The sequence below is a fragment of the Pan troglodytes genome, chromosome 18 (assembly GCF_028858775.2).
Source record: "Pan troglodytes isolate AG18354 chromosome 18, NHGRI_mPanTro3-v2.0_pri, whole genome shotgun sequence".
NCBI lineage: Eukaryota > Metazoa > Chordata > Mammalia > Primates > Hominidae > Pan > Pan troglodytes.
The window spans coordinates 70,410,003-70,430,474 of NC_072416.2; the positions used below are offsets into that span (position 1 = coordinate 70,410,003).

At 38.3% G+C, this 20,472-nt stretch overlaps 2 protein-coding genes across 9 annotated transcripts in view; both read left to right on the top strand.

The window, feature by feature from the left end:
• Window positions 1-9,530, top strand: part of LOC134808766 (uncharacterized) — a 418,516-nt gene extending 408,986 nt beyond the window's left edge. For 2 of the 7 annotated variants that reach the window (XR_010152431.1, XR_010152435.1), the window contains one exon: window positions 8,214-9,508. The gene's annotated coding sequence lies outside the window, so the exon portion shown is untranslated. Of the gene's footprint in view, window positions 1-1,624; window positions 1,722-8,213 lie in introns of all 7 variants that reach the window. The other 5 variants (XR_010152429.1, XR_010152427.1, XR_010152426.1 and 2 more) reach the window with 5 other exon arrangements.
• Window positions 9,531-16,529: 6,999 nt separating this feature from the next.
• The window catches only part of PMFBP1 (polyamine modulated factor 1 binding protein 1), a 109,300-nt gene continuing 105,357 nt past the window's right edge, over window positions 16,530-20,472 (top strand). The window contains exons 1-3 of one of the 2 annotated variants that reach the window (XM_063797363.1): window positions 16,530-17,030; window positions 17,631-17,795; window positions 19,816-19,980. The gene's annotated coding sequence lies outside the window, so the exon portion shown is untranslated. The remainder of the gene's footprint in view (window positions 17,031-17,630; window positions 17,796-19,815; window positions 19,981-20,472) is intronic. The other variant, XM_063797364.1, reaches the window with a different exon arrangement.

Here is a 20,472-nt window from a genome sequence, read left to right on the forward strand (position 1 = left end):
AGGAGTAAATGCAAAACTGGAACTGGAACCCAAGTCAGTTGCCCGACTCTCATGCCACCCATGCTCTCTTGCATGCCCAAAACTGACCAGAGCATCACGCAGCAGGGCCCCTTGCTCCCTAACCTCTTGCACCCTTGGAGTGGCAGAGTTTCAGGCCAGCTCTGGTTTTTGTTTTGTTTTTTAACCCCTTCCATTCTTCTGTGAATCAAGAAGGGAAGTGGCAAGCCTGGGGAGTGAAAGGGATTTGTTGCACTGGAAGAAATAAAATTTAGCCTAACTTTAATAAACTAAAGAATATTTCTCCCAGCATTTACAGCTCAAGCATCTTCTGTTGGTCCCCATACCAGTAGGAGATTTGGTCATCCTTTTGGAGAAAGTGAAAGGATTTTCCACCCAATTTTGGAGGAAAAGAAATCTTTAGATGTGGCCCTTTGTCTTAACCACCCATTGCTCTTGTTTTATGTGGCTGGAATCTCAGTCATACTTGTTTCCTTTCTGGTGCAATTATGGCAATTCTTCAAGGACCCAGTAGAACCTGAGAAAGCAGGGAGAGGGGAGAAGAAGGAGAGGGGACGTATTTTCAACAAACTGACCTATGCTTTATCCTTTAGTGTCAATTTTGGCAATATTTGCATCTATATTCTTTTCTACACATTTACAACCCACTTACACATAACAGGGACTCTGGTCTCTAGCTACTGGGAATGAAGCTTTCCTCTTTTGTTTATTATCTCTCTTTTTTTTCTTGTCTGTGTCCATTTCAATATTAGAATAATCATTACCCTCAATAGCTAAAATATCTGTGCAGGGTTTGTTTTTTTAATACGTATTTTTCATTTGACTGAACCGATTTCATCAAAGGAGGTTAATGTGATCACTTTAATTTGCAAAATGCCTTCCTCTTTTTATTTCTTCTGCATTTGATTTTGAGCACACGTTTAATTGTTTTTGATGGTTTGTGTTTCAGCCTCAGCTGGACATGCAGAATAGGCTCTAGACAGTCTCAGAATTTCATTATGACCAAGGAACCACTATTCTATAAACACTGAAAATTGGAAATTATCTCTAGAGCTGTTTGTTAACGAAGTCGAAGGCTAACCTTTAGGGCTCATTAAAATTCCACTGATGAAAACTCTCGTGCAGGTCAGTCCCTCTTTCAGGAATCTATCCCTGTGTTACGAGTGCTGGTGTGCGGAAATCAGTCTGGACCCTCCCCTTTGCCCTCCCCTTTAATCTCTTGGTCTGGTTTAGGCAGAGATCTTTAAAGCTTATAGATTCTCTTTCTCCCTACTCAGAGTATGTGTTGTGAATCCAAACAAACATGAGTAGGTCTCCGAATGTGTAACTGTGACTGAGCCACTTGGACTGGCAGTCCTGCTGAATCTCCCTTCCTCCATCAATAAAGGAACAGAGTTATTGATACTGGGGATAATTAAGAGGGGCAAAAAGAGGGGTACATTTTCTGTACCTGACAGTAGAAATAAACATGGAGGCAGAGGCAAGAAATGACAAATCTCCAATTTACACCAGTATACAAGTACACTGCACAATTGGTGGAATGCAATGAGTTGTTTTAATGAATCTATTTGCAAATGACAGTTAAAATACAGCCATTCTTTTCCAGAGATCCCTGCATGGTGACAGTGGCCACTCTTCTGTCCTGCTGGCAGATGAAACCTCCCAAATCCTCCCAAAGTGCTGCAGCATCCACGTGCAGAAGGGTATTTGCATTCACTTGGTGCCTCATTGTAAGGAAGGACACCATTGACAGCACATAACATCACTATTATTATTGCTAAACAGATGGAAAATAATTGTTTATGGAATTTGTGTTTTAATCGCATTAATGTCTTTGGCAGGAAGATCCACCTAAGTACACAATTCAAAGCCTGCCTTTGATCTGGGCCCCTTGGGGGCATTTTCCATGACTGATAAAATGCTCCTCTGAGTTCATAGGCAAATGATGAAAATGATAAAAAGACAAAAGTCAGGCACCAACCTCCCATTTGGATATTTTGTCTCCTTGGAGAATCACAAGCTCACCAGGCTTGCAGTCATGCTGACGATACAACACATCTCACCCTGTTATACCCACCCAGGGCTCAATATGAACGCCTTCGTCGCTCTCCTCCCTTCTTTTCCAGTTCCCTCCTCCCCTTTGCACACAAACACACACATGCTTGATGCAAGAATTCATGTGCTCTCTCTTTTCAAAGATTCTTACTGCCTTTTTATATGGGCCAGTTTAGATGCTTATAAAGTATTTCTCAATAGTAGCCCTTACACATATTTTCCCCTTTCATCCATCATGCATTTCTTGGTTAGCATTATATTGTGACAAGATAGAAATCAAAAGCATTGCTTTTAATGAAAATGAACGTTCTAATTTGGAAACAGTTTGTCTTCTAAATATTCTGCCATAAATCAGGCTGAGTGCAGTGTAGTCAAGACCAAACCCTGAAAACTTGACAATTTCCCTCTTACCAAGACCCAAAGGACAGAAGCTAGTGTAGAAATTTTGATAGCTAGTGAAAAAGAAAAGGTTCTATAGATTTTTGTCTCAGAAGCACAATCCCCATCTTTTCTTCTCCTGAGAAGGTTAATTAGATACTTTCCTTTACTCTTAGAATAAAGAGAACTAAGGAGGTTTTAAATTCATAAATGTATTTTTTTGTTTATTTGTTTGGTGTATTTTTCCCTCTCATTCTTTCTCCTCTGCAGAACACAACTAGTAAATGATTGGATCTTTGACAGAACAAAGGTATTTTTGATGGGCTCTGTAATCTAGTGCGCTAATGCGCCCAGTCCCCTCATTGTCTTGCTGTCTGATCCCATCCCTTCTGCCAGACAGTCACTGCGGGATGAGTCACTTTTAATGTCTGATAATCAAGGTGAATTTTCAAAAAGCTGCCATTTTGGAATTATGCACTATATCACGGTGTCAGGGAGGAGAAGAGAAGGAAGGATGAAGGGAAGGCTAAGATAGACACCTACTGCACATTGAGAGAACTGCAGGACACAACCAGCACCGTGCCAGACAGGATGTGTCCGGAGGGTCCAAGTCGATCAAGGCATACATAATGAGAAGGAGACTATGTTAATTATAAATTAAAAATAACTTCTATGATAATGAAGATTATATGCACAGGAGGAAATGTCTTAGTTAAAACAGACTGGAGGGATGGAATTAAACACCAGCCATTTGGGGGTATGAATTCTGTACCTACTGAATATATTGTGGTCCATTAAATAACCTAATACAAACTTACATTTGAAAAAGAATAGAAGTGAACTGTGGCTGTCTCCATGGATGCTGAATTGTCTGCCATCCTTATTTAAAGCAACATAAGCGAAGGGATGTTACTTAGTAGATGAAAACAGCCTTCCTTCAACTAGGGAGACTGGTTATTTCTGGAATCATTTAAAGAACTGAACCCACCCCCATGAAGTAGAGAGAGAGATACTGGAAACCCTGGGTACACAAAGGCCAATCAAATATTCTTGCAAGGCTTTGGCTGTTCAAATATATGGCAGTCAGTGTCTTCTCTAAGGTAATTAACTGAACCCACTGTTAGGTATGATGGCTTTGAAATTTTTTTAATTATTGGCATTATATTAAATAGTAGGGTAGCTGAAGGAAAATGACATAATATGAGAATAGCCTGCTACTTTTGTTTATTATTCAGAGAAGTGAACACCTATAAATAGAACCAGGATGTTTTGACTAGGGAAATGCTATCCTCATTACAGCTGGGAGATGCTGGAGTGATTTAAAGCCAAAGCTTCAAAGCTTTGTCCTGCTTTATAAAAGCATGAGGGTTTTCACGGCTGTTTCAGTGGTCGGTCAGAGCCTGCAGGTGCTTTATCTGTCCTGGAGGAGGGAGGAGAGCCATTTCTGAGAGTGCTATTTTGTAACCATGATGAGTACTTACATATTCCTCCAAGAGGTATTTAAATACCTACATATCTTCTTTAACATAAGTTATGTTTACAGATTATTACACCTTCATATTGTCTACCAAGGTTAACTAGTCCCTCCTCCCCTTAACCCCCTCCACCTGCACCTTTGCCACTCTCTCTCTCTCTCTCTTGCACGCTCTCCCTCTCTCTCTCTCTCTCTCACACACACACACCAGCCAACACACAATTGCAAAATAAGGAAAGATAACAGAGTTACTGTGTTACTACTGTCATATTTACATATAAAAAGATTCAAAATATAAAGAATATTTGAGATGGAAAGGACCCCTTAGAGATCTTTTGGTACAGCCCTAATTGTACTGACATAACAGAGAAGTGACTTGTCCTAGGACACTCAGCCGGAGAACAGCAGATGCCAGGCTGGCATGCTTTCTGCCACAGCATGCTGTCTTCCCATTAAAAGAATTAAGCCTCTACAGCTTGGCTGCACCATGATTCAAGCACAGATGTCACAGTGAAAAAATAAAAACCTAAGGAAGAGATAAGAATCATATGCACTTTGAACCATGATACAAAGGAATAAAATAGAATATGGTATGAAATTAAGGAAACCAAAATGCTAATGAACATCTATCTTAACAAAATGATCTGCCTAGTCAGGAATTCTATTAGAAGGCAGAATTGTCCTACTTTTAGTAGAGACGTTTGGAATTAGCCAAGAAAGCAAGCGCTGCTTGCAAAAATCACAATGCTTTATTTCTGTCTATATATTTTCATCTGAAACATTAGAATAATTTGGTCATATTCAAGTATGTAGTCATTGAGATTCTGACTAAGCTCTGCAAACTAGTAACCATGATAAGTTACTAGAAAGAAACCAGCATTTCCTTTTATTCTTCTAGAATCTAGGTCTTTAGCAGGTACAGCCTCCTTGTTCTCTGTGCCACAGTCTACCTGATATGACCTGTTAGGTATTTTTGCATCTATAACTTGTATTTACCCCCTGATATGTCCTCCCTCCTGTTGGACTAATCTCTAGCTGAAATGTTCTGTGCATTTTTATTAAAATATTTCCCTGGTGCTTAAGGAACCTGAGGTTCTGGTTAAGAAACCCCTAAACCCTCGAGTATATCTCCTATTTTAATATTAAACCTCATGGGTTTTCTTCACAAACACCTAATGACAACAGGAACATTCTTTTTTTTTTTTTTTTTTTTTTTGGAGATGGAGTCTCTCTCTGTCACCAGGCTGGAGTGCAGTGGTGCAATCTTGGCTCACTGCAACCTCCGCCTCCTGGGTTTAAGCGATTCTCGTGCCTCCCGAGTAGCTGGGATTACAGGCACATGCCACCACACCCAGCTAATTTTTGTATCTTTAGTAGAGACGGGGTTTCACCATGTTGGCCAGGATGGTCTCGATCTCCTGACCTTGTGATCCACCCGCCTCGGCCTCCCAAAGTGCTGGGATTAGAGGTGCAAGCCACTGCGCCCAGCCAACAGGAACATTCTTGGAGGCACTAGATGATAGTAATGATAAACCAGACATGATTGTAAACCAAATAGGACCTCTCAGTTGCTGTACTTTTCCTTCTAAAAAAGATTTAAAGAAAGGCCCACACTAGGAATTAAACGGTAAAAAAGAAAATGCATATAAATTGAGAATGTGTTTTATTTAGCATCGCAGAGAATTTTGGGGTAGATAAAGGAATGGATCAAAAGATTATGTATCATGTAAAAAGCCTTAACAAAATATGTGGTGATTAACAGACAATGGAAGGGTTACAAAAGAACAAACTGATTCCTTCAAGTCTCAAAACAAATGGCCTTTCATAGTCTTCCTGATCCTACTTTTTGCTTCTGAGGAAGAAAAAATTGAAGAATATATGTGTGGCTGGTGGGGTAAACATGGAAACATGTTATCGTTGTTTTTGCTTAGAGAGCCATCAGGAGTCTTAATGAGATTTCAGTTTCAATGGTACTATTAGGAAAAAAGTTTCTCAATCTCAGCACTAATAACATTTGGGGCTAGACAATTCTTGTTTTGATTTTTTCCTTACTTTTTGCAAAATCCCTTTTCCTGTTTTTTTGTTTTTTTGGGTATATTTTATTATGCAACACCCTCTTCATAGAATTGACAGGATAATTATTTGCTGAGGGGAGGCAGAGGAGGGGCTGCCCTATGCATTTTAGGATGTTTAGCACCATCCCTGGCCCCTACCCACTAGATGTCAGTAACACCCACCCCACCAAGTTGTGACAATTAAAATGTCTCTAGACATTGCTCCATGGGGAGCAAGATCACCTCTGGTTGAAAACCACTAGACTAGAGTGAATGGTTGTTATTTTAGAAAATAGGCTTGGTTGTCCCATGTTTTGGAGACAATCTTTATCTATGCAATAAAGCCTGTGTTTCTGAAAATATGCTCAAAACATAGCAGGTACTTTATGGTTCCTGATATTCCCTGTGAATAGGTCCTTCCACAGAAGTCTGAAAGCTCAAGATATATAATTAAGTCTAAAGGGAAGCATGTTTCAAAAAGAAGTGAGCAACTGATTACTGACATATAGACTATAAGGAACTTAAACAAATTTACAAGAAAAAAATCCCATTAAAAAGTGGGCAAAGGACGTGAACAGGCACTTTTCAAAAGAAGGCATACATGCATACATGCAGCCAACAATTACATGAAAAAAAGTCAACATTGCTGATCATTAGAGAAATGCAAATCAAAACCACAGTGAGATACCATTTCACACCAGTCAGAATGCCTATTATTAAAAAGTCAAAAAATAACAGATGCTGGCAAGGTTGTGGAGAAAAAGGAACACTATACCCTGTTGGTGGAAGTGTAAATTAGTTCAACCATTGTGGAAAGCAGTATGGCAACTTCTTAAAGACCTAAAAACAGAACCACCATTCAACTTTGCAATCCCATTACTGGGTATATACCCAAAGGAATATATATAAATCATTCTATCACAAAGACACATGCACACATATGTTCATTGCAGCACTATCCACAATAGCAAAGACATGGCATCAACTTAAATGTCCATCAATGATAGACTGGATAAACAAAATGTGATACATATACACCATAGAATACTATGCAGCCATAAAAAAGAATGAGATTGTGTCCTTTGCAGGAGCATGGATGGAGCTAGAGGCCATTATCCTTAGCAAACGAATGCAGGAACAGAAAACCAAATACCACATGTTCTCACTTATAAGTGGGATCTAAATGATGAGAACACATGGACACATAGAGGGGAACAATAAACACTGGGGCCTATTAGAGGGTGGAGGGTGAGAGGAGGGAGAGGATCAGGAAAAATAACTAAGGAGTAGTAGGCTTCATACCTGGGTGACAAAATAATCTGTAGAACAAACCCCCATAACACAAGTTTACCTATACAACAAACCTGCACATGTACCCCTAAATTTAAAATGAAAGTTTTTTTTAAAAAAGACATATAGAGTTGGCTAGGATCAAGTAGATACAAAACGACATTTTTGTAAGAGATTTAATGCCAAAAAAATTTTTTAAAAAGAAATTGAAGACCTAAATAAATGGAAAGACATCCCATGGTCATGGATTAGAACACTTCATCTTGTTAAGATTTCAACCCTCCTCCAAAGAGCCAGCACCTAGAATTTTTTTTTAATGTGACTATTTGAGACAAAGATGGCCTGGAACCCCCAGTCTTCTATGGAAAGCAGGCCAAACCACAGTGGAAAGCATTTTTTTCAGTGCCTTTCTTAGATATGGCCAAGGAGGATAATGAGAAGAAATTACCTTCCTGAGCTATGGACAGCAGCAATATAGGAAGCTTTCCCCAGAGAGCAGAACCAGAACCTAACCAAATAACGTTCCTCCTATCTCTAGGGGTCTCTTCCCATGTCATCCCACAAAGAATTTAGAGTTGGCTGTGAATCAGTGACTGCTCAATGATTTTCCTTCTTTCTCCTTCTAAGCGGGAGTATTTATGGTAGTTACCCTGTCCCTCTCCCACTACATGTTGGGATGTGGGAACAGGTAACTTGGCTTTAGTTCATAAATCTGGATCAAGAGGAGTCATGTGAGATCCAGTGTTTTGAGTTTGAAATGTGATTGAATAAGACTTTGGGACTTCTTTAGAGAAGTGATGAAAGTATTTTGCATATAAAAGGGGGGAACAAATATTTATTACTAAAAGAGCCAAGTGTGGTAGATTTTATTACTCTTCTCAATTATTTGCTGCCCTTTCCTGTGAAAGTATTATACATATCACTTATTTTCGTTTTATTTTCAGCACCTATCCATATGAGATGACTGTCTCTTTGACATCAAGCTTGGTAAGACTTTCTTTTGCCAGTGAAATGTGGGTATAAGTGAGGTGTACAACTTGCCAGCAGAAGCTTACACAGCCATGTTATGGTTTGATCATCGTTTTGTTTTGTTTTGTTTTTCCCCCAAAGTGGGGGTTTCAGTCACTTTGTCCAACTGAAAACATTTAGTGGGTACTGCCAAATCAATTCAGAGATTACAGCAGAAGGAATGATGGCCTTAATCTTGATCATGTCTTGGGTGTGGGGCTTTTAAAAAAATGAGCCTTATTACTAAAGGCATTTCTCAATTTTATCTTTTGCTGGTTGGAAATTAAAAATAGTTACATTTTTCAATCTCACTTACAAACTAGCAAGTTCCTTTGAGCTCTCTCTTTCTTGTAGTACCTTGTTAAATGTAGCCAACAGAAACTAAGACACACTAGTAACATTTTGTTTCCTATCCTCTTCACTTAAGTTTACAAGTTCATTAAGTACATGATCTGCCTTCCTGGAAAAACCAGACTTAAACAATGCAACTTTTGAATTCAAAAACAGAGAAATAGCAGAATATGCATTTGACAAAATCTAATACCCATTCATGATAAAAACAGTCAACAAACTAGGAATAGTAGAAAAATTCCTCAACCCAAAAAAACAGCATTTACAAAAACCCCAAAATTAATATCGTATTTAGTGGTGAAAGACTAAATGCATTCCCCCTAAGATCAGGAACAAGAGAAAACATCTACTCTCATCATTTCTATTCAGCCTTGTATTGGAGATCTAGTGATGATAATGAGGCAAGAAAAACAATTAAAAGCTTCCAGATTGGAAAGGAAGAAGGGATACTCACTTTATTTTTAGATGGCATGATCTTGAATGTAGAAAATCTTAAGCAATCCATATAAAAGCAACTCTTACAACTAGTGAACAAGTTCAGCAGTGTTGCACGACACAAGATCAATAGGCAAAAAATCAATTGTATTTCTATACAGTAGCAATAAACAATCCAAAAATGAAATTAAGAAAACAATTCCATTTATAATAGTATTTTTTTAAACTTGGGAATAAATTTAATAAAAGAAGTTCAAGACTTGTAACTGAAAACTGCAAATCATTTTGAAAGAAATTAAAGACCTAAATAAATGGTCATGGATTGGAAGACAGCTGTCAAGATGACAGTATTTCCCAAAGTGATCTACAGATTCAACACAATCCCTATCAAAATCCCAGGTGCTTGATTTCAGAAATTGATATGCTGATACTAATATGCGTACAGAAATGCAAAAAAAAAAAAAAAAGAATGGCCAAAACAGTGATGAAAAATAGGATTGTTAGAGAACTCTCACTTTCTTATTTCCAAACTACTACAAAGTTATAGTAATTAAGACAGTGTGGTAATGGCATAAAGATAGAAAATAGTAGATAAATGAAATAGAATTGAGAATCCAGAAGTGTCCCCTTATGTTATAGTCAATTGATTTTCAAAAGTTGTGGTATGACAATTCAATGAGGAAAGAATAGTCTGATCAGCAAATGGGGCTGGAAAAACTGGATATTCATGTGCAAAAGGTACACCATACACAAAAATTAACTCAAAATCGATCATAGACATAAATGTAAGAAATAAAACTATAAAAATCTCAGAAGAAAACATAGGAGCAAATCCTGACCCTGGGTTAGGCAATGGTTTCTTAGTTATGACACCAAAAGCATGAGCAACAAAAGAAAAATAGACAAATTGGACATCAAAATTAAAAACTTTTGTGCTTCAAAGTACGCCATCAAGAAGGTGAAAGTACAACCCACAGAATGGGATAAAATATTTGCAAATAATCTATCTGATAAATAACTTGTATCCAGAGTACATGAAGAACTATTACGACTCAACAATAAAAAGACAAGTAATTCAATTTTTAAATGGGCAAAGGACTTGAATAAAAATTTATCCAGTGAAGATATCCAAATGGTCAATAAGCACATAAAAACATGCTCAGTATCATTAGTCATTAGGGAAATAAAAATCAAAACAACAAAGTTGTCAGTGGGTCAGATCAGGTTCTTGACTTCATGACACAAGGTCATGAGAGTGAGTTCAAAGTAAAATAGGCAAAGAAGTTTATTGCAAAGCAAAAGTACACTGATAGCAGGCTGCTCGAGAATAAGACAGCCCCATGTGACACTGGGGAAATTCCCTTTATAGGAAGCTTATATAATTATTCGTAAGAGGGTGGGGTTGGATGTTGCTGTTAAGCATGTTGCAGGTAGTCTCCTGGGTGCACATGCCAGTTGCTGTACGTGCTATGTACATCACATGTCTCATTAGCATCTTAATTCTCCAACCAAGGGTGTGTTTTTTACTATTATAATGAGAATAGGTCAACTCGGGGACACTAATCCTGAGTTTCTGTGTTTGTACGAATTTGGGGATTGTCCCTTCTGCTCATTGTCCTCCTTGCTGCAGGCTGTTTTAATCACAAGTCCCAGATAGTTTGTGCACTGTCGGATGATTTGTTCTCTCCATCTGTTTGGCAAGTTTGTTCCCCTTTAAGGGAAGCTATGACAACAAATGCTGGTTAAGAGAACCTTCATACATTGCTGGTGGGATTCTAAAATGGTGCAGTCACTTTGGAAAATAGTGTAGCACTTTCTCAACATGTTAAATATATAGGGACCAAATGACCAGTAATTCCACTCCTAGGTTTAAAACCAGGAAAATTGAAAACATATGTCCACACAAGAACTTGTACAGGAAACCTCATAGCAAAATTATTTATAGTAGCCAAAAGTGGAAAAAGCCCAAATGTCAATCAACTGATGAACAGACAAAATATGGTATGCCCATACAATGGAATATTATTTGGCCATCAAAAAGAATGAAATACTGATACCTGTTAACAACATGGATAAGCCTTGAAAACATCATGCTAAGTGAAAGAAGCCAGACACAAAAGCCACATATTGTATGATTCACATGATATGAAATGTTTAGCATAGGCATATCCATGGAGGTAGAAAATAAAGTAATGGTTTCCAGGGGCTGAGGGAAGGAGGGAATGACGAATGACTGCCGTTAGGTATAAGATTTCTTTAGGGGGTGATAAAAATATTCTAAAGTCAGATAGTGGTGATAGTTACACAGCTCTGTACACGTTGTGTACATGTACTACAAATCATTGAATTGTATACTTTAAAGGGTTGAATTCTGTGGCATGTGAATTATATCTCAATAAAGTTGTTATAAAAACAGAAATAATGAAGGACAATAGTATTGGTAATTATTCTTATTAGTTACCAACCCATCACAAAGATGCTGTGTTCCATTCAATCTGTTCAAAGCATTTATCTGTTGCATATTTGTTCAGAGGATCTAAATGTGTCCAAGCCCAACAAAGATGTAGGATGACCATCTCTTCTGAAGATTTAAGCCAAGTGGAATTCATTCTTTTCATCCATTATTATTTGCCTTTTTGTGGATCCCTCAGTGCTCACTCAGAACGGTTATTTCTTAAAGACTCGATTTTACTTGAATAAGAGCTTTACTGGGTGGTTTGGGTTAGGGCTAGGGGTGTTGGTATGTGTACATATAATTTTTGGTGGAAGGTAATTGTCCTAATGAACAGTTTTTAACCTAATCCCTTACTATTGGGAGGGTTCAAGTGCATACTGGACTACAGGTAAATTAAACCTTAGTTTTCCCTTTAGCAATTTATAGAAATGATTTACCTTAACATTTTGAGAGTCATTTTTACCAATATAAATGGCTTTGTAAGTTTTTATGTTTTCTAACAATTCTGACAGAGTTAATCACTGTCTCATCTGTATATCAATATCTTGTATAAATTCCTGTTTCTGCCTATCTCCTACCATTTTGCAATCATTTGTATACATGTCTGCCTCTGACACCAGACTATAAAAATGGAGACAGTGTTTTATTAACTTTGCATCCCTAACACTTAGAACATGTTCGGTGCATGTTTGCTGACCAGAACTCCCACTTCCATAGGATTTGTTTTTCATTGCTTGAAGGCTGTCTCCCTGAAGTCTTCACTCCTCCAACCTCTTCATGTCAGTCCCCTCAAATTGAAGTTTGATCTATAAATCAATACTTTTCCTCTTCATGCACTATATCCATTTCCTTATTTCTAAAGTTACTACTAACCATTATTTCACCATTGGCTATAATGAGAAACAGCCCATGACAGTCATGTTAAATGTGTCTTCTAATGGAGTTTCAAGCCACAGTATGAGGACAGCTTATCTGTAAACAAGATTTTAAGTGGTAAGAAATAAATACCTCTGTTCATTCTTTCTTTTGACTATCCCTGCTTTACCAACATTTCTTAGCCTTTTTAACCTAAAACAATAGTGGGTCTGAGAAGCTGAGATCTTCCTTCTGATGTTTAAGCACAGACTATGCATGTCTTTTCCAGAGAGAGACAGCTGCCCTTGTATTTAGAATAAGGACAGCAAGAAGCCTGCATATAGCTTGTGCTTGACAGATATTTATTGTTCAGCAAAACCTGCCCCATCACTAGAGTTTCTATCACTGTGGCTATCAGCCTCTCAAATCAGACATCATGATAATTGATTGAGATCTGAAAGGCATGGAGCGACATTCTTTATAGTTGATTGAAAAATCCATCACTAAACAATACAGTGAACATTATAGTCACAGCTTATATATTCTCTAATGAGGGCTTTTAATCCACACAACCATTGTTTTTCTAGAGATTGACTTGGAGCTCACTAGTTTGATAGGTATTTTCTCACGAAATGGTGTCAACTTGGCCTGACCAGAGATTGAAGTTCTCCAAGACCCAAATAGCCAAAACATTTCCATCTTTGAAGGAAAAATCCAAGCATATCAGATGACAAACGGGTGTCTTCCCAAAAGTATATCTTTGTGAGGAAAATTTTTCCCACCTATCTTTAATAAACGCTTTAAAACAGTGCTATTCAAAGTGAGGTCAATGGACCAGTTTGTTACTGGTTTGTAATAAAATACATATAAAAATTAAGAATGAACACTTAGAAAATTTTGCAGCAGCATGACAGAGTAATTATATATCTGTGCAATCCTCATCATTAAATACAGGCCTTGTATTTTATATTTCTTTGATATTTTATTTTTTAAGATTAACTTTATTGTGTTTTACAAAAATATTAGTCCGTAATGTTTGGATATGTTTTAAAAACTGATCTTTAGCACACACAGTTTGAGAATCACTAATCTAAAACACCATGTCTCATCTCTATTTGTTTGCTAGTCATATTTGCCTTATTCCAATTTTCAGGCTTCATCCCATTTTATACTCACTGCCATTTTCTCTAAACATGGGAAACTTAGACTGTTTTCCCTTTAACCTTCAGGCAGTGGATGTGTCAAAGGTTTGAGGCACTGGTAGCTTCATCTAAAGCCCCTCATATTTGGGGTTCGTTGTGGTCATGAAACTGAAAAAGCCTCCTTTTAGAGACTGTAGTAATGTATGTGTCATTTTGAGAGGAGAAAAGGTTGTTCCTGTTGGTTGTGACTTTGGCTCCTGGAATTATCAAGCTATAATAGGCTTTCGTAAATGATCCTCTGCCTGCCACGTTCACAAAGACCATGTGGCCCTCAAGACACTGGAGAACTTCACCTTAATCCTCTGTGCCCTTCCAGTGTTACCCCCACATCATCTCTGCACAATCCAATCAATGTCGGTTCTCCATGAGTATTATTTAAAGTGAACTGATATATCATTCATTGTTATATTTCATTTGATTCTCAAGCCAAGCAGTCAACCTGTCTCCAGGAGAACTATGTTTAACTGATTATGTCTTAACCTATGACATCATATTTTTTAAAGAACATGATTTGAAGACATTGATATCTATTGCCATTTACAGCTCTTTTTCATCCAGATTGATTATATGCTTATGACAGGAATATGAGTGATGGAATGGAGGGAGCAAGACCAGAATCAGGGAGACCAGTTGGGAGGTCACTGTGTTAATCCAGGCAAGAAATAATGAAGAGCTGATCCAAGGTAGCGACAGCTGAGGAGGAGAAGGGATGGGTGTGAATGATATCTAGGTGTTAGAACATCGGGATTTGGTGACTACTTAGATGTGGGGTTGAGAAGAGGGAAGTGTTGATCATGACTCCCAAGTATTTGGCTTGGGGTAACAAAATGGGTGATGATGATATGGGAAGTTACAGCAGGAAGAGCAAATTTGGACAGAAATAGTTGGGAGTGGGGATGGATCCAGCTTTGAGCGTGCTGAGTTTGCCATACCTGGACCATCTAGGCAGTTGGTCCATCTAGGCAGATGAGTCAACTCAGGAGAAAGTTCTGGGCTAGAGATTTGGATTTTTGAAGTCATGGGCATATGAGTAATTAAAACCATAGGATTGAGTGTAATAATTTAAAGTGTCTTAGAGTCATCTCAACCTATTCAATTTCCCTTTAAATGTAAGATTTTTATAGTTGTGATTTCTCTATCTTCCATGTGACAAAATGGGATAACCTGGTTATATCCTAATGGTTTGTGTATGAACACTATGGGATCTTATGAAAAGGGAAGACAATCAGAGAGGTCAGTTTAAATATTTCCTAAACTTGGAACTCTATTATCCTAGTGCCTAGCTCTCCTCATTACCAGTCAGTAAAAGCACACAAATGAATGTGTTAGGATTCTACGTGTGTTGGCCCATTTGATTCAACTCAATCATCACATGCTCCCCTAAGAGGTATTGTTAAACCCATTTACAGATGAGAAAATAGGTTCGGAGAAATTACATGTATGGAAAGTGACTAAAGTCACCAGCCTTCAGCGGTGTGTACCTCCAGCCCTCTGGTAATATGTGCTGCTGGACAGTAACATTTTCTAGGGCCCTACTTTGTACCGGTCACCTCAAGCACTGGTACCTCTGTTTAGCTCTGTTTATCTCAAATCAGGCACCGCAAAAAAAATAGCCAATTTTTATGGTTAAAATATTGGCTTCTTCAGCTGCATTCCCAAACACAAATAGCAAACCCTAATGGACACAGGAGAGACAGTTGTCTTTCAAATAAATGTCTTACAATTTTCTGCAATAAATCTTACCAAGAGTGCATCAAGAAGCCTAGACAGAGGACATGAGCAGACATTTCTCAAAAGAAGGCATACACACAGGCAACAAGCATATGAAAAAATACTCAATGTCACTAATCATTAGAGAAAGGCAAATCTAAATCACAGTGAGATACCATCTCACACCAGTCAGAATGCCTATTATTAAAAAGAAAAAAGAAAAAAAAATATTGGTGAGGTTGTGGAGAAAAAGGAATGCTTATGCACTGCTGTGGGAATGTAAATTAGTTCAGCCCTTGTGGAAAGCAGTTTGGCAATTTCTCGAAGAACTTAAAACAGAACTACCGTTCAACCCAGCGATCTCATTACTGGTTACATACCCAAAGGAATATAAATTGTTCTACCATAAAGACACATGCACACATATGTTCATCACAGCACTATTCACAATAGCAAAGATATGCGATCAACCTAAATGCCCATCAACAGTGGACTGGATTTTAAAAAGTGTGGTACATATATACCGTGGAATATTATGCAGCCGTAAATAAGAATGAGATAATATACTTTACAGCAACATGGATGGAGCTAGAGGCCATTATCCTAAGCAAACTAACACAGGAACAGAAAACCAAATACTGCATGTTCTCACTTATAAGTGAGAGCTAAACACTGAAAACACATGGACATAAAGAAGGGAACAATAGACATTGGGCTTACTTGAGGCTAGAGGGTGGGAAGAGAATGAGGATCATTCTCTACCAATGGGGTACTGTGCTTATTATGGGTGATGAAATAATCTGTACACCAAACCCCCATGCCACCCAGTTTATTCATGTAACAATCCTGCACATGTACCCCCGAACCTAAAATAAAGTTGGAAAGTAAAAAAAAAAAAAAAAAAAAAAAGTAATATATAAAGAGTATACAAGAAAAATATTGTACTCATCTGTAGAGAAGTAAGGAAAAAAATATACAAGAAAGAAAAGAAGCCTAAAAGTGGTCATCCTTTTGACCCAGTAATCTGCTTCTGCAAAACTATCCTAAAGAAATAGAGAGGCACCCCAAATTTATTCATAAGTTTGTAGATTTAACAAATAGTTTTGGTGAGCATGTAGCAGTACCAGACGTTATGCTGGGGACTGGGAATACAGCTGTCAATGAGATGCAGTCTGTGTCCTGTAAGAGCTCACAATTCAGCTCTGTGTTCCCCACAGTGATGGAGAACTTGACCAGGTATCCTAGAAACAGGAGAGAAGAGTGTCTCAGCAGGCTGGAGCAGGGATGGCTTCCTGGGTGAAGTGATGTGCAGATGGAGTCCATTGTAGGTGTTAGCCTTGGGAAGATGGGAGTTAAGAACATTCCAGGCAAAAGCAACAACATAACAAAATCGTAAGGGAATAAACTGCATCGGGGTCTTTCAGGAATGAGCAGTTTGGAGGTATCGTACACCATACTCAGAACCTTCCTTTCGCCCAGTAGGCCAAAGTTCCTCCCAGTGTGTTCAGAGTAGCCTTAGCATTCCTCAGAAATGCTTTAGGGGCCTATGTCAACGACGGTGGAAGAAGGGCTGGGAATTGGTCCAGGCTCTGAACCCCACCCCTGCCACAACCCAAGTTGCCTGGGAAGTTTTCCTTAAGATGTTTAACAAAAGGCTTCCACTTCTGAAAAGAAAGTTTGAAAACCTTTGATGGGGAGCTACAGATTTCAAGCACAGGAGTAAGCATAACAGATACTTATTTCAGGTAGGTTACCCTGGGGGCTACGGGGAAGATATTTCACTTGGCATTTAGGTGTTTACTTATAACTGGAAACAACCTAAATGTCCAATAATAAGAATGTGATAAAATAATAATAAATACCTACCATTTATGAAGTGCTCATTGTGTGGGGGCACAATGCTAAGTACATGTATATGCCACATCATTTAACCTTGATAGAAACCACATGTGGTGAATATTATCAATATTTTGCAGATGTGAGGACTGAGGCTTAATGAGGATTAGTAGCTGGTTTTGCATCACCTAGCTGTTAGAGGGGTGGGATTGGAATTCTATGCCACGTCTCTCTGACTCTTAAGGGCATACCATTCTGCCTCCTGAGCAATGATAAATCCACATGGAAGAATGTTATATGGCGCTTTGAAATCATGTTTTCAAAGACTTTAATAATATGGGGAAATATCAATAAAATAATGTCAATTTTTTAAACTCAAGTACAAAAATATAAATAGAATCATCCCAATTTTATTAATCATGCTAAAATGTTAAAAATATTTATCACTAGATGATGAACTGTAGGTAGTTTTAATTTTCTTTCTTACACTTTTCTTCCAAATGTTCTAGAATAAGCATGTGTCCCTTTAATCATTGGAAGCATAACAAAAAGTTATAAAAAGGATTCAAGGTGAATTGCTGTCATCAGTCATTCTCACCCTAGACTCAAGAGGAAGGATCAGCTCTTTAACACATCTTTCAGAATAACAGTGCAGACTATCCTGCGTGCAAAATGTAAGGGAAATCAGCATGCTAATTATTAGCCATATAACCTTGAAGTTAATGTCTCTGAATCTCAGTTTCTTTTCCTATTAAATGCGGACATTAAGCTAAGTAGTCTTTACAATTCCTAAAAACACTAAATTTTATAGGCTTTTTTTTTTCTACAAATGAAATCAGGCAGAGGGGCATAAAAGAAACATATTAAATTCTTCTTGGTTTAGTTACATTTTCATGAGCATTTAGGGAGGGTGGGTTTTTTATTAGGTCTCAGCTATTTGGTAATATGGTAATATGCTCAGATTCATTTGACATCCAAGCAATGCCAGGTACTTTCATAAAATTTTTTCTCATCTCATCTTTGCTAAAACCTTTTTAGGTGAGCATTATTATCCTCATTTTTGCTGATGGAGATCAAGGGGTTAAGGAACTGACAAAAGGTCTCTCTTGACATGTTGTGGCGAGACTGAAATCCAAATGCTTCTTTGCGAATCTCTAGAATATTGTTAGTTCAGATGTGGAATTGTTGTTTGTTTGTTTGTTTGTTTTATCATTTCAACCACCTTATGTACCGGTTATCAAATAAAATACAGTTTCTGTCCTCAAATATTTTTTTTTCTAAGAGAGAGACAAAATTCTTACAAAGAAACAATTCTGAAATTAAAATTAAAAATGATATATAATGGAGACAAATGGAAGCTTTTGGCAATGTGTCTGTATCCTTTAGTGAGAAGCAAATAAAAGGACATTATTATAAAATTGAAATGGGGGCAGAAACAGTCACTTGTCATTAGTGTCAGGGTCATTTTAATGAAAATTAACCCCGGAAATGCTTGACTAAGCAGTGGAAGCCTGCGCACCACTTGGACCTTGACAGAACCAGGGCAGTTAAATCTTTCCTACCTGCACATTAGCTTAAGAGAATAAATCAGTCCAAAGCTACTGGCCATGCTAATTGCTCTAATTATTATCACTGGAAAGGCTAGATAATACCTATGAGGTATTGAAAGATAACCACAGCCCAGAATAATCTAGTAACCAAAGAATTCCCAGAGGAATACTCAGACACTGCTCACAAAGCCTGGGCCAGTTGTATTGGATAACAAAGCATACAAATATGTAGCTTGACAGAGAGGATGGATTCCATAGCATAGGGTATAGTCTTCAGCTGGGGATCACCATGTTCAGTGGGAATAAAGTGCTCATAGGAAGAACTGGGTAGGGAATCTCAGAAAGTAGTGTTTGGTAGCTTAGAGATGCTTTGGCTTCTGAAGACTGTTGCTCAGTGTGTGTGTGTGTGTGTCTGTGTGTGTCTGTGTGTGTCTGTGCGTGTGCATGCATGTGTGTGTGCATGTACATGCACATGTGATGTCAGGTATAAGAATTAACCGATTTCTCATCTGTGACCTAGATTGATTTCTTCAAATGTGACTACACACCTAGCATCTATGGGCTATGTGAAAAGGATTATGTCGAAATAAGAGCTTCTAGGATTTTGTGAGGCTTTATTATTATTATTATTATTATTATTATTATTAGAAACAGTCTCACTCTGTCATCCCAGCTGGAGTGGAGGGGCATGATCATAGCTCACTGTAACCTTGAACTCCCAGGTTCAAGTGATCCTCCCACCTCAGCCTCCTGAGTAGCTGAAACTTTAGGCATGCACCACCACACCTGGCTAGTTTTTTGTTTTGTTTTGTTTTTGTAGAGACCCCGTGTAAAGACATGGGGTCTTGCTATGTTACCCAGGCTGGTCTTGAATTTCTGGGCTCAAGTGATCCTCCCGCCTTGGCCTCCCTAACTGCTGGGATTACAGGCATAAGCCACTGTGCCAGGCCAGTGGGGTCTATTGACTTCTTTATTTCCCTGCTGTCCTGAGATAAAAGAGTGACCTAAGGTGGTAAGCTTGACCTCGGAGACTAAGTGAAACAGGCATCTTGTGCATGACCAGCCTGGATGTGCCTTCTGTGCATCATTTGGGGTGTGGGGAGAGCACATGGTTTCTCCTGCTCAGACATTGCTTCTCTGATAGGCTCTTCTTTCAGGTGCTTAAAGAAGTAACTATTCTGAAGTGTTCTAGTTCTTTGAGGAATGCTGATGTATGGATAAAGTATGGTGGAGCAAAGAACACTGGACCAGAAGTTGGGGAGGTCGCCTCAGCTCCACCACTGTGTCTCACCATTAAATTCATCTACAGGTACCATTAATTCTTCATTATTAAAGACAGAACTACATGCTTGTTTATATAAGTAACTCAGAACAAAAAATGTGTCAAAACACATAAATTTTATTGTTAGTAGAGTATAACTAAATTTAAGAAGCCCTTACTATGTGCAAAGTACAGATTCTGTGTGGGATACAAACAAGGCCTTGTTCATATCTTTAGGGATCCTGGAATCTCAGGAGGTGACAGACCAGTGCACGTATTGCAACCAATTGAGGTGTAAGAGACAATATGAAATTGCTATGAGCAAGTTGATTCAGTCACTCAACAAGTATTCACAGGCACTGTGTGAACTCTAAAAGCAAATTACTTCTCTCTGAGGCAGGCAAGGCAAGGTCACAGAAGCTTTATGGAACTGAGCATTTGGGCCGGTCTTTGAAGAAGAGGTTAAAATTTGTCAGGCAGAGCAGAAGGGAGGCAGGTGTGACAAAGGTCATGTGGGAGTCAAAGGCGTGGGAAAGTATA